This window comes from Papaver somniferum, unplaced genomic scaffold (assembly GCF_003573695.1).
Source record: "Papaver somniferum cultivar HN1 unplaced genomic scaffold, ASM357369v1 unplaced-scaffold_132, whole genome shotgun sequence".
NCBI classification, from domain to species: Eukaryota; Viridiplantae; Streptophyta; class Magnoliopsida; order Ranunculales; family Papaveraceae; genus Papaver; species Papaver somniferum.
Window position 1 is genome coordinate 1944593 of NW_020622381.1, and position 14774 is coordinate 1959366.

Below are 14774 nucleotides of genomic sequence, written 5' to 3' on the forward strand. Positions count from 1 at the left end.
AGTGGATAGGTGGAGCTACTGATGCATCAAATTCAACTGATGATGCACCCTCTTCAACTGATACTGCATCATCTAGAGGTGTCTGTAATATTTACTTTTCTCATTTCCGAGAAGGATAGTTTGGTCATTGTCACAGTCTCCATAATATTTATTGCACTAGAATAGAGAAACCCTAAAACTAAAAGAAGTATTTAGGTTAAGTGAGAAAAAAAATCTCCGCACTTCTTTTAGGCACACATGTGTCTATTCTCAGCCGTGTAACCATGAATTACTAGTACAAACGTTGCCATGGGGAGAGGGCCGACATAAGAAGAAGACGGGTTTGTCTATGACTACCCTAATCAGAAATAAGTAAACTAAATATTAATAGTGGGTCAAGAGCATATATCAGTGGTATCCCATAAACTCCAGTAAGGAGGAAGTTAGGGGTTCAATACCCGCCGCCGTCGGTTTAACGGTGTTGGGTCTGGTAGTGGGGTCAGTCCAACTGGATGGGTTCGGGTAGGGGCCTGGGTCCGGTTTTCGCGTAAAAAAAAAATTAAAAATATTAAAGACTATGAAAATGACCATATTACCTTTACTAAAAATATTAAAGATTATGAAAATGACCATATTACCCTTACTAGAAATAAAGGCAATAAATATTAAGGAGACCGTGAAAATGGTCAGACGTTCTTTATTGGAAATAAATAAAGTAAATTTTACAGATTGTGAAAATGACCATATTACCCTTATTATAAATTACTGCAAGTTGGACTGACCCAACTGTCAGACCTAACACCGCTAAACTCACTATACAACTAATCTAGTACATACGTTTACGGTGGCAGGGATTGAACCCCTGATTTCCTCCTTACTGGAGTTGATGGGATACAATTGAGCTATGCTCTTGGACCCGAAATATTACAACTAATCTAGTCCATACCCGTCTAATTATTTACCACTTGGGTATAATTACCTCCACGAACTTTTGGTTGTGCAGTCGTACAGCCATTTCACGCCGATATTGAAGAATTTCAGATGCGCTGATACTCGACAGTTCGACACCCATAATCAGACACTCAATAGCCTTCAAGGCATATACTCCACATGAGACACTCCTATATGCATAAATGGATATTACTCAGCATCATTTCTGCAAAACTACCTAACTTTAAAACAAAACACATCAAGTAAATAGTGCTTATCCAGATTCCCGTTGATGAATATACCTTGAATTCATGCACATTGGTTATCGAAAATCATGACCCTAGTGAAAGTGCTTGCCAGATTGGCTCCAAAATAAAACTCAGAAGTTTGAACTCAACATCACATCCTTCCACTTCGTAAAAATTAACATAATCTAGGTGAGACAACATCCCCATCGACGACAATCCTGCTTCCCAATCATCCCCGACTTCCACTAAATTTGACTACATCAAAACAACACAGTTGCTAATAGGTCACCATAGATGAATGATAAACATAGGCGCTGTATTAGAATTTTCGGAACTACGTCACAGGCCAGATCAATAAACGTAAATCTTGGTTAACTGTTACCTAGGTATCGGCTACAGATGAATTATCGGGAAAAAATGGAAATACTTATCTATTGATAGGGATTGATACCTGTGTTTTCACCGTCCATCTTCAACAAAATGACCCTAACCGTTGATGAAAATAAAGTTTGTTGTCCGAGACACTGGTTTATACAAGTCATGACGTTAAAGAAACTGGTTACCTCGTAAAACCTTAGCTTGAGGAAAGTAGCAAACGAACAATAACTAAAAAAAACTATTTATAAAAGAAATAAGAGATGGAGACGAGACTCGACCCCATGAAGGATTGCACCTTCCCTATAAAACATCAATACCAACTTTGATGGGTGTCACCGACATTTTACAAATCAGTCATGACTATAGTCGTACCAAATCTCTGACGAAAACTAGAGAACTCTCTTCTCTCAAAATCTCATGTTCTCATTATGGTGAACTGAGTATGTAAATTATCTAACTGCCAGAGGCTATTACAGTTCGTACATGGTATCACCTTGAACAGGTACAAAAAATCCCCCTAATTCCTTTTGAGTCGCCCCTAAAAATATCAAGATAATTAAGCATAATCAGTAGGTTGTTGTCATTTTTTTGGAAAACTCTTACCATGGGACAACTAACATGGATATGTGACAATCAATGCAGACCATTGATTATTCCCCGCTCCACCCAATTACCAATCCCGATGGCATCATTCCATCTTCATCATTCAGATTGTGACACATCATGTCCCATATCTGGACCATCCCCACTGTCCAAGCTGTATCAAGATCGCCATTTTTCCTTTCCTTTGGTTGTTACCTCCTGTCCCTACCGAGTCAGACAAATCCTCAAAACACATCTTTTTCGTCTGGGTTTAATTGTACCCTTTCTGTTGTCTGAAAACCTAGATCCCCAAATCATTCATTTCATCCATTTCCAGCTCGATCTCTAGCTTCATTCACCATCTTCTTATTTTTCTTCTCATAATCCAACTCTAAATTCACCTCACCATGGGGAATTTTGAGAATCTCCCATCGGATATCATATAACGTATATTAGTTAGGTTACCAACTGAATCAATACGAGAGTGTAAACTAGTATGTAAACCCTGGCGAAATCTTGTACGCCGCCCATCCTTCTCTCAACAACACTTAATGTTAGAAAAAACGGCTTTGTTATACCAAATTTGCATGGACTATGTTTTGATCTCTAGACCTATTGCCCACTACTTGTTTTTTCATTTGAATAGATAAAACAATAGTCCCACATAGACTAAAATGTAAAGAGTTTTAGACTTAAATACCATAGAATTGGCTAAAAGGGCATGGCCCTTGGGTCATTAGACTTTTGTGTGAGGGGGGAAGGCCTAGACTAGGGCAAGGTTGCCTTTCCCGTACGCGCGGTGCTTCGCACAGAAGCACGCACGCCGCCGCTGTCCGTCCGGTCGGTCGGTTCGGGTTGGGTCGGGCTCGGGTGTGGGTGTGGGTGTGGGTTCATTAGATCCTATCTTTTTGCTAAAACTTTTGGTACGTGTTTTACACACATGTAGAAGAATCTTCTTCTTTGTCTGCACATGTTTGTCTTGGCTTTCTTGTCTGTACGTGTTTGTCTTGCCTTCCTTGTCTGCACATGTTTGTCCTGGCTTTCTTGTCTGTACGTATTTGTTTTGGCAACACTGTTTTTAACCAACACACTGCTCTAAGCCTGACAAAAGCAACACTGTTTTTAACCAAACATTACCAGTATTTCTGTCATACGCATGGTTTTGTTGCATGCATTTTTCCTCTCGTTTGTAACGTCTTAAACACTATTTAAGGGAGGAGTCTTGAGCTCTTTTGATACACAACAAGAAACATCTCTTCTTCTGCTCTCCCTGCTTTCAGAAAATAAGTTTTTATTTCTAGTTTCTGTTTTTAGCTTTTGCTAACACTGCCAAGTTCTAAGGGTACTCTCTTTGTATGCTACATTGAGGGGTACTATCAGTAGTTGTATCCTGGAGGTGACTCGCCAACTGCTATAGCATCTCAGCGGAGTAGCAGGCGATATTGCCTTTAGGACAGCGTATCGTATACGTTCCTCTACATTTTCTGTGCATCTCCAGCAACATCGGTTTGAGCTAAGTATCTTCTTCTCAGTTACATTATTAGTTCTATGTCCAACAATCTAAAGGCAATATCCTCTTTACTATATTTTTTGTAACAACATGGGAAAGAGTACTGTAGACAAACCCCCAAAGTTTAGTGGCAAAGACTTTAAACGATGGCAGTCCAAAATGTTATTCTTCTTAAGACCAAAGGCTAGATGAAGTTTCCTTAGAAAGACCCTCAAGAAGGCTTCATGACCGTGGCTATGAAGATAGACTGGATAGGTGGACTAGGAAGAATTACATGTGCAAAAACCACATTCTTAACTGTCTGGATGACTCCTTGTACGACTTTTATAATGCAAAAGAGAATTTTACTGCTTTTGATTTATGGGAAGCCCTAGAAGAAAAATATCTTGCAGAGGCTGCTAGAAGCAAGAAGTTCTTGGTAGCTAGGTTCCTGGAATATAAGATGACTGATGAAAAGCCGGTTGTAGAACAATTCTTCGAACTCCAGCTACTCATCAACGAAATTCTTTGCTGAAGAATGCATATTGATGAATCTCTACAAGTACTGCAGTAATTGAAAAGCTACCACCCCATGGAACGAGTACAAGAGGAGGATGCGACACAAGAATCGCGAAATCACCATGGTGGAGCTCGGAAAAAAGATCCAGGTGTAGGAACTGTGCTGCAAGGACAAAGCCCGATGCTGAGCAAAGACATGTCCAACAAAGCTCATGTCCTGGACGATAATGCTGCGTCAAAGAAAAAGCACGGAGAATCCAGCAAAAATGGTAAACGTAACAAACAACGTAACTCCAAAGGTAACCATCTAAGCCAAAAGGTGGTGTCTCCAAAAACACCATCAAAGGCGACTGCTATAACTGTGGGAAAACTGGTCATATGGCCAAAGACTGTAGGGCACCTAAAAAGACCAAAAATGATCCTAAACAGAAAAATAAGGCAAACGTAGTAGATGATTCTGGATATTTTACTGGCATGGTGTCTGAAGTCAACCTTGTCTCTAATGTGACCAATGTGAGAGACTGGTGGCTTGATTCTGGAGCCACCAGGCATGTCTGTAAGTTCAGAAATGCTTTCTACTCCTATAACAAAGTAGGAGACGATGAGAAATTGTTTATGGGAAACTCTTCTACCTCTAAAGTGGTAGGAAAAGGCAAGGTTGAATTGAACTCACTTCAGGAAAAACTCTCGCATTGAATGACGTGTATCACGTCCCGGACATATGCAAGAATCTTATCTCAGAAACCATCTTACTTGGGAAAGGTTTTAAATTTGTAGCTGAGTCTAACAAGGTTGTAATCTCTAAAGGTGGTGATTTCGTAGGAAAAGGATATGTCACTGAAACATGATTAAGCTTAGTGTACTTTCTTTGAACTTGAATGACAATGCATCTTCTTCTGCTTATGTTTGTGACTCCTCACATGTTTGGCATGATAGACTAGGACATGTTAATTTCAAATCATTGAAAGACTTGCTAAATTAGGATGCATTCCTAAAATAAACTTTGACAGAGGTCATAAATGTGAAATTTGTGTTGAATCTAAATATGCAAGAAAACCCTTAACAAAAGGTTGAACGTAGTACAACTCCCCTAGAACTAATCCACTCGGATTTGGGAGATTTGAAATCAACACCAACTAGAGGAGGTAAAAAATGGTACATCACTTTTATAGATGATCACTCAAGATACTGTCAGGTTTATCTTCTTAGAAGTAAAGATGAAGCCTTAGACGCTTTCAAATTATATAAACTTGAAGTAGAAAACCAAAGAGGTGTTACTATTAAAACTCTTAGGTCGGACCGAGGCGGTGAGTATGTGATACCTATAGGAGAATTCTGCAAACTTAATGGCATCATTCATGAAACTACTGCACCTTCTTCACCTGAGTCGAATGGAGTAGCTGAAAGGAAAAACCGAACACTCATAGATATGGTGAACGCTATGTTAGCTAGTTCAGGGCTACCTTCGAACCTGTGGGGGGAAGCAATTCTCTCTGCTGCTATATCTTGAACCGAGTTCCATTTAAGAAATCCGACAAAACTCCATATGAGTTATGGAAAGGAAGACAACCGTCCTATGCATACTTTAAAGTGTGGGGGTGTTTGGCCAAGGTGGCCACTCCTCGTTCCAAGAAAACCAAAATAGGACCTAAAACTGTAGATTGTGTTTTCCTAGGATATCCTGAGCACACTAGTGCTTATAGGTTCATGGTAATTGGTGAGAACACCATAATGGAATCCAGAGATGCAGTGTTTTTCGAACACATTTTCCCTTTAGGGTCTGGACCTCATAAAAGGGTCCGCGATGATCTCTCAGATGTTCCTTCGACTAGTCAACCCCCGTCTCTAGATGCTGAAACCGAACCTAGAAGAAGTAAGAGGGTCAGAACCGAGAAAGTTTCGGTCCAGATTTTGTGACTCTTACGGTAGAGTCTGAACCCCAAACTTATAAGGAAGCTATGACCTCTCCGGAAGCTCCCTTCTGGGAAGAAGCTTCAAATAATGAGTGGGATTCCATTCAACAAAATGAAACTTGGGAGCTTGTAGACTTACCTCCTGGTAGTAAAACCATAGGTTGCAAGTGGGTCTTCAAAAGGAAACTTAGAACAGATGGAACTATAGAAAAACACAAAGCTAGGTTGGTAGCTAAGGGGTACAGACAACAGGAAGGATTAGATTTCTTTGATACCTATTCACCGGTCACTAGAATCACTTCTATCCGGATGCTGATTGCTATTGCTTCTATTTATGATTTGCATATACATCAGATGGATGTTAAAACTGCTTTTTTATATGGTGAATTGAATGAAGAAATTTATATGGACCAACCTGAAGGTTTTGTTGTGAAAGGTTTGAAGATAAAGTATGCAAACTGAAAAAATCTTTGTATGGTTTAAAACAAGCACCTAAACAGTGGCATGAAAAATTTAATCATGTAATGATATCTAATGGCTTCAAGGTTAATGAATCTGATAAATGTGTTTACATTAAATCTGTGGATGATTCTCATGTTATTGTGTGCCTATATGTTGATGATATGCTCATATTAGGTAGTAACCTTGATAGTATGATAGTATTAATACCACTAAAAGCATGCTTAACGAAAACTTTGACATGAAAGACTTAGGCCCTGCTGATGTAATCTTAGGGATGAAAATCAAAGATGTCTGATGGATATAGTCTTAGTCAATCTCATTATGTTGAAACTGTCTTAAGAGATTTAATCATGAAAATGCTAAACCTGCAACTACTCCTTATGATCCCAATTGTAAATTGAAAAAGAACAAGGGTGAGGGTATTTATCAACTTGAGTATTCTCGTGTTATTGGCAGTCTTATGTATTTAATGAACTGTACAAGACCTGATATTGCCTACTGTGAGTAGATTAAGCAGGTACACTTGCAACCCTGGGCAGGATCACTGGAATGCTCTCTACAGAGTTCTAGGTACCTGAGAGGAACTTCAAACTATTGCTTAAGTTTTGGGAAGTATCCTGCTGTGCTAGAAGGGTACTGTGATGCTAACTGGATATCAGACTCAGATGAGTGCAAATCCACTAGTGGGTACATCTTCACACTTGGTGGTGCGTCTGTGTCATGGAAGTCTCCAAACAGACATGTATGCCCGATCCACCATGGAGTCTGAGTTTATAGCCTTGGAGAAAGCTGGAGAGGAAGCTGAATGGATACGAGGTTTCCTGGGTGGAATTCCACTCTGGCCCAAGCCTGTGTCTTCGATCGCAATCCACTGTGACAGTCAAGCTGCTATTGGATGCGCAAAGAATAGTGTATACAACGGAAATCTATACATCTTCGAAGAAGACACAAGACAGTGAAACAACTACTCTCTACTGGCATCATCTCTATAGACTTTGTAAGGTCTAAAGAGAATATTGCAGATCCTTTGACGAAAGGGTTATCTAGAGAGGTAGTTAGATCCACATCGAAGGGGATGGGACTCAAGCTCATAGAATAAATCGCCATGAAGGACACTCAACCTTGTGAATGGAGCTCCAAGATCAAGGTTCAATGAGATAACTAATTTTTGGTGATGTCAAGAGAGCACTATCTTTGTCCCTCCCTATGGTGTAACCGTATGATAGTGCTACCTGCATGTTTTAGGATGATCTGTCAAGATCTTAATGAGTTCCATGACTTTGCTTAAAGCGGAGTGTGGCAGGACACTCTTAATGGACTCACCTATGTGGATGTTGGAAGTGGGGCCGCTTCCTATGAGAATTTGAGCTTTTTCTCTAGAGACATTCATTAAGTCCGGGATTTAGCCCACGGCCAAAACGGGCACAACGGCAAGAGCTTGGCAGCTTTCTTTTTCTTTGAGACATCAAAGTGTGGTTGTTATTTCTGAATTGCACTTACTGTTGGCGGTTCAAGACATTGTGTTCACAGTAACAACAAGCAGTTCCGGTAACCTCTCACTAAGTTAAGGTTCAATCTCTGGGACACCTTAGCCTAATATTGATGTATTATGTTTTCTCGAATTTCGTCGATATGTTTTATCATTCATGTGGGGGATTGTTAGAAAAAACGGCTTTGTTATACCAAATTTGCATGGACTATGTTTTGATCTCTAGACCTATTGCCCACTACTTGTTTTTTCATTTGAATAGATAAAACAATAGTCCCACATAGACTAAAATCTAAAGAGTTTTAGACTTAAATACCATAGAATTGGCTAAAAGGGCATGGCCCTTGGGTCATTAGACTTTTGTGTGAGGGGGGAAGGCCTAGACTAGGGCAAGGTTGCCTTTCCCGTACGCGCGGTGCTTCGCACAGAAGCACGCACGCCGCCGCCGTCCGTCCGGTCGGGCTCGGGCTCGGGTGTGGGTGTGGGTTCATTAGATCCTATCTTTTTGCTAAAACTTTTGGTACGTGTTTTACACACATGTAGAAGAATCTTCTTCTTTGTCTGCACATGTTTGTCTTGGATTTCTTGTCTGTACGTGTTTGTCTTGCCTTCCTTGTCTGCACATGTTTGTCCTGGCTTTCTTGTCTGTACGTATTTGTTTTGGCAACACTGTTTTTAACCAACACAATGCTCTAAGCCTGACAAAAGCAACACTGTTTTTAACCAAACATTACCAGTATTTCTGTCATACGCATGGTTTTGTTACATGCATTTTTCCTCTCGTTTGTAACGTCTTAAACACTATTTAAGGGAGGAGTCTTGAGCTCTTTTGATACACAACAGAGAAACATCTCTTCTTCTGCTCTCCCTCTGCTTTCAGAAAATAAGTTTTTATTTCTAGTTTCTCTGTTTTTAGCTTTTGCTAACACTGCCAAGTTCTAAGGGTACTCTCTTTGTATGCTACATTGAGGGGTACTATCAGTAGTTGTATCCTGGAGGTGACTCGCCAACTGCTATAGCATCTCAGCGGAGTAGCAGGCGATATTGCCTTTAGGACAGCGTATCGTATACGTGCCTCTACATTTTCTGTGCATCTCCAGCAACATCGGTTTGAGCGAAGTATCTTCTTCTCAGTTACATTATTAGTTCTATGTCCAACACTTAACTTATCTCAATGATAATCCTGGTAAGCTAACTTTTCTTGCATTGACTGATCTATCCCAATTTGAACTTCAACAGTTTCACTACCTTGAGTATAACGAGAATCATCATGAGGCAGTATTACCCTTTGATTACATATTTACAAGGATCAAAATTAACCTTCCATTTGACAAGTATAGTATTCCATTTGATCGGTATATAATTATTGGCTCATACAATGGCTTGATTTGTCTCCGTGCTTATCATGACAATGATTTATGTGATTACCAACCTGTTTATATATGTAACCCCGTTACGAAAGAGTATGTTATACTTTCCAAGTTTAATAGGGTTAGAAATCCGAATGATCATGTTGTCTACAGCGGATTCAGTTATCTTTGTGAAACCAATGAGTACAAGGTTGTTAGAATCGATAAGGTAAGAGGAAAACCCAATTTTGAATGTCTTGAGATATACACTCTCGATAGTGGCAAAGGATGGAGAAAACTAGTAGATTGGAAATTAAGTTGTGCTATGTGTGATTTCTCTAACCGTCAAGGTGTCTTTTTAAGCGAAACTCTGTATTGGATTACGGGGGAAGGAAAGATAGTGGCTTTCAGTATGGCTAATGAAAAGTTTTATAAACTTCCAACACAACCTTCTCTATCCCTACCAGAGGAGGATCGTTCCTTTAGAATTGGGGATTTGGGTGGCTTTTTATGGTGTTCTGTCCGTGATAATGAACGCGTAAATTGGACTAAGCCGGCTGGCATTTGGTTACTGAAGAAATACATAAATCAAAACATGACGGAGCAGGAGGAATACCAGTCATGGATATGGAGTAAGGAGTTCGGTCTTGTCGATACGAAACCACTTGCCTTGATGAAGAATGGTGAAGCTCTATGTTATGGAAGTACAGAACTCTATTCTTATGACATACAATCTTCTTAGATAAAAACAGTTGCGAATTTTCGTCAATATGTTTTCCAGATAATTCCTCATATGAATACCTTAATTTCTATGAAAGCTTTATGAGAAATAGATAAGAAAACCATGGAATAAGGTAAAAGTGCAATATCATGTGAGAAGAAAAGAATAGGGGGTGGCAAACGAGGGAGCAATAGGCAGGAATGTCCCGCTGTGCATATATATAAACTGGTAATTTTTGTTAAGCTTTAAGCATTTTAAAATTGAAGCTCTGTAATGACTAGTATACATGGAATCTTGTTTGTGTGTTTTCCCATTATATGTGTGGGCTATCCTATCTATTACTTGATTTGTAAGCTGGTGTTATGCTACGTTTCTACGTACGTTAGTTATGCATTTTGTTGTTCCTTGAATAGACTAATTTCAATAAAGTATATGCTTGTTGTGGCTCTAATTACATCACGAATTTAATTACTATTGTCTTTTTCCATGTTTATTATTGTTTTGAGATTACTAGATTTGTCCATTTCATTTGCTAAACTTGTTCACTGGAAGAAAAAAAATGTATACAAAAACAATAGCGTGAATAGTGAATGATTGGAAGTAATACATATATGTTTGGAAAGATGCTCCTAGATTAACCGGTTTATTTGTGTAGGTGATCTTACTAAGATTAGTGTACACAGTTTGGATGAGTTCAGGCGCAACCACTACCTAGAGAACCAACACTAGCCCAGGTAGCTCAAATTCTTTAACTTGTCATTTTTTGTAACTTGTAATTTCTTTTTTTCTGACAACCATCAAATAGTCCTATGGTTCTCATCCCGTGATTGCCAAAACCCACTCAAATTTAAGCAGTTTGGAAGTAGTATAGGGCCCACTGGTCTAAGGTATCTCTTGTATTGACAACACTGAGGTCCTGTCCTGGTTACTGATGAGATAAACCATGTACGGATGTTAGTTCTGTTTGTTAAAATTATTGAATGAGTGAATTAAACCAATTGTTTTAATGAGTGGAAATGAGAAAATAAGAAGTCTGATTTCATTGTTCAGAGTGGATTATGGGCAGATATTAATAACACATACATTGTTGTGTTAAGTGAAGATGGAGCTATAGCTCATGATACAGAGGTGAAGGATAAGCTACTTATAACAGTGTAGGCTAAGAGTTTGTTTGATTATTTCGTGAAGCTGGTTTTGATTATGTCAATTTGTCTTAACGTGTAATATGATATTTTATGATTTTTGTCTTTTTATTTAAGGTTGGGAGTGTTTTTCTTTATATAGATATTGCTATAAACTTATTTTTAATTTTCGAAAATAATCGAAAAAGAGTCATGGTTTGTTGTAAATAAGTTAATATAATATGATATTTTATAATTTTATTCTTTTTTTAGGTTGGGACTATTTTTATTTTATTTTACGGCTGATATAGACACACCAGTGATGTGCACCGAAAGGAGATCGAACAGTCCAGGATCCCCTCTCAACATCGGGATATAGAGTGGGGAAGGAGTGGGCCCACTCTCCTCTCACACGGCGCACACAGCGCACGGTGCACCAAAAATTTTCGTTTATTTTATATATATATTTGCTGTAAATAAGTTAATATAATCAGAAAACTTGAGAAGCCCCTGGTGCAGTGGAGTGATATTTAAATAAGCATATTTTTTCCTCACACGAAACTAGACTTCATAATTGACTTAATTAGCCTCGCGTTTTTAGGGGCCACTCAAAAGGATTTAGGGGCCAACAATAAAATAAAAAAGGTCACCCAAAGGGAAAATGTAGCCAGCCTTTTATCTCGCGTAATTCGTAATGGCAAAATTACCTTTATATATTCGGAGGATATGATAACATTTTTATCCTCCGATTTCAATCGGAAGCCAAAATATTACCCAGACTTCTGATTGTAGTCGGTGCAGTATTAGAATGATTTCTGTTTCATTTTTTCCATTTCTTTTTCATTTTTGAGTTGTTAGAGTTATAGAGAAGAAGGTGAAGGAAAAAAGGGAAAACCCATTTTATCACTACAAAAATGGATGGATATGAAGAAGAAGGTGAGAATCATGGCGAAGAACAAAATGTTGAGGGTTCGCGACCATTTAGAGAAGACGATTTGGGGTATATGTTGAATGATCCAAACTTTTGTGGAGAGGAAAACCTAGACGACCCTTTCATGGAAGAAAATGGAGAATCGCCTGATATTGAAGCTAACGATGCATGTAAAACACAGGTATTGTGTTAAGAAGCTCAAATACTCGATTTGCATGCGTTTGTGTGCTTTTGTAAACAAGAAAAACCGATTATTTCATGCATTGAATGCCATGAACTACCCAGATTCGGTAGATAATTTCTCGAATAAACTTACGAATATAACACACTGAGTACCAAATATGTATATTCGGTAGTTCCAAGATAGTAGTTTACTGCCGAGTATGAGAAAAAACCCCAAACTGGTTTTCCAAAAAAATCTACATTCGATAGTTATGTAGAGTTATTTACCCCCGAATGGCCCCAAAAACGAATTCCTCAAAAAATTTCAAAACTCAGTATTCTTATCCTTATCCTTTACAATCGGTAATAGTTTAACATTATTTGACTGCCGAATATAACAGTGGCCTCAAAATAAATTTTCCGAAAACTTGAAAATCGGATGTTTATCGATTAAAGTTATCTCCCGGTTATTTATATTCGGTTGTTTTACTATATATTTTAGCTTCCGATTATATCATTTTTTGCACTCAGTAAACTGTGTACATTCATTTGCATAAATAGGGTGTTTTGGGTAACCGATAGGATTCCGAATATAGTATATTCGGCAGTTTGACTTATTTAATAACCTTCGATTATTGTATAATTATTTTGTTGCTTTCATATGCAGGCCGTTGAAGAGTTTGTTGATGATTTCTATTTGAGGCCCGAAACTTCCCTATACTATGCAAACGATTTGGTATACTCATTACTACTTTTTTTTTTCTTCAAAATTTATATGTTAAATGGTTATGCTTATTAGGTTTGTTTTGTTTTATGCACGTTTAGACATTTGGAAGTAAGAAGGAGGCAAAGGAATGGCTTATGAACAAGGCAAAAGATAACATGTGCGTGGTAGTTCAAAATAATCATGTTAGTGACACTCGATTTGAAATGATTTGTGAGCGAGGTGGGACGCGAAAGAGTCACGAGGGAAGAGTCACGAGGGAAAGAATAGTAAGTACGTACGGAAGACGAATAGGAAATACCGAAGCAATACCAAGAAGATAGGATGCCCATTTAAGATTGTCTTCTATAAGCCCGATGGTATTAAAGGTAAAGAGTATAAAATGTATAAAGTTGATAACGGTTGTCACAACCATGATGATCCGTTGGATTTAATTGGACATGTAATGGTTGCCAAGTTAAAACCACATCAGATGCAGACGGTGAGGTCTATGCGGATCCAAAAAGCGAGTGCGATCTTAAGTAAAATAAAGACGGACGACCCCGACAACTTGTCTTCTTTGTCTACAATTAAGTCGGCTCTAGCTACGATCAAAAGGAATGAATGGGATGGTAGAACGGTCATGCAACAATCAGAGTGGTTAGCGGAGTTACACGGCTACACCTTGAGAAGGGAAGAAAAGGATGGTATAGTGGTTCGTATTTTCTTGGCACATCCCGAAATGATCCAATTGGCTCAATGCTTTCATCAAATTTGTTGATAGATTCTATTTATAAGACAAACAAGTATAACATGCCGTTGTTGAACATTGCTTGCCATACTTCGGACAAAAACACGTTTACGATTGCATGGGGTTTAATGGATCATGAGAACAATGTGAGTTTCATTTGGATGTTGGAGACGTTGAGGTCCATTTATAACGGTGATAATTTTCCAAGGGTTATTGTAACGAATAACGATCAAGCCTTAATGCATGCAATAGCGTTAGTGTTTCCGGAAGCCCAAAACTTGCAATGTATGTGGCACATTCAATGCAATCTCAAAACCAATTGCCATCATCATTTCCAAGCTAAAAGACCAAGGAAGGGTACCAAGAGGTCAAAGGAAGAGGATGAGCGCATTAGTAAATTAACCGTGGAAGAACGTAAGGAAGAAGATAGGTTATTTGAAGTAAAGTGGAAGGAGGATGGAATTATGTGGAAAATGTTCATGAAAGCATGGGACAAAATCGTTTGGTCGATGACCAAGGAAATTTACGAATGTAACTTGAAGAAATTTGAGGATGAATACGGCACGGACTACCCAAAACCGGTTGAGTATTGTAAAAAACAATGGTTAACGATTAAGGAGAGGTTTGTGTTTGCATGGACATATGAATATCGTAACTTCAAGAACGAGGTGACAAGCATTGCGGAGGGGTCTCATGGTCGACTAAAGAAAATACTAATTGGTAGTCAAAATGGAGTTGTGTCGATCCAAGAAGCAATCCATGAATTCACCAATCGTGATCTCGTAAAGATTAGGAAATGTATGCAATTTAGTGTACACCAATTCCCGATGGAACATATTAAGGAAAAATTGCTTCTAAGGGGAGTTGTTCATAAAGTTTCAAGATGGGCAATAAATCGCATGATGAAACAATTGAAGATATATAAAACTTATGATGACGAGAATACAGTTTGTGTTTGCAAGGATATGATAGGTATTGGACCCCGTGTCGTCATAAGTTGGGTAGGTATGTTGAAGTGATTGACATCAATGATATTCATCCATTTTG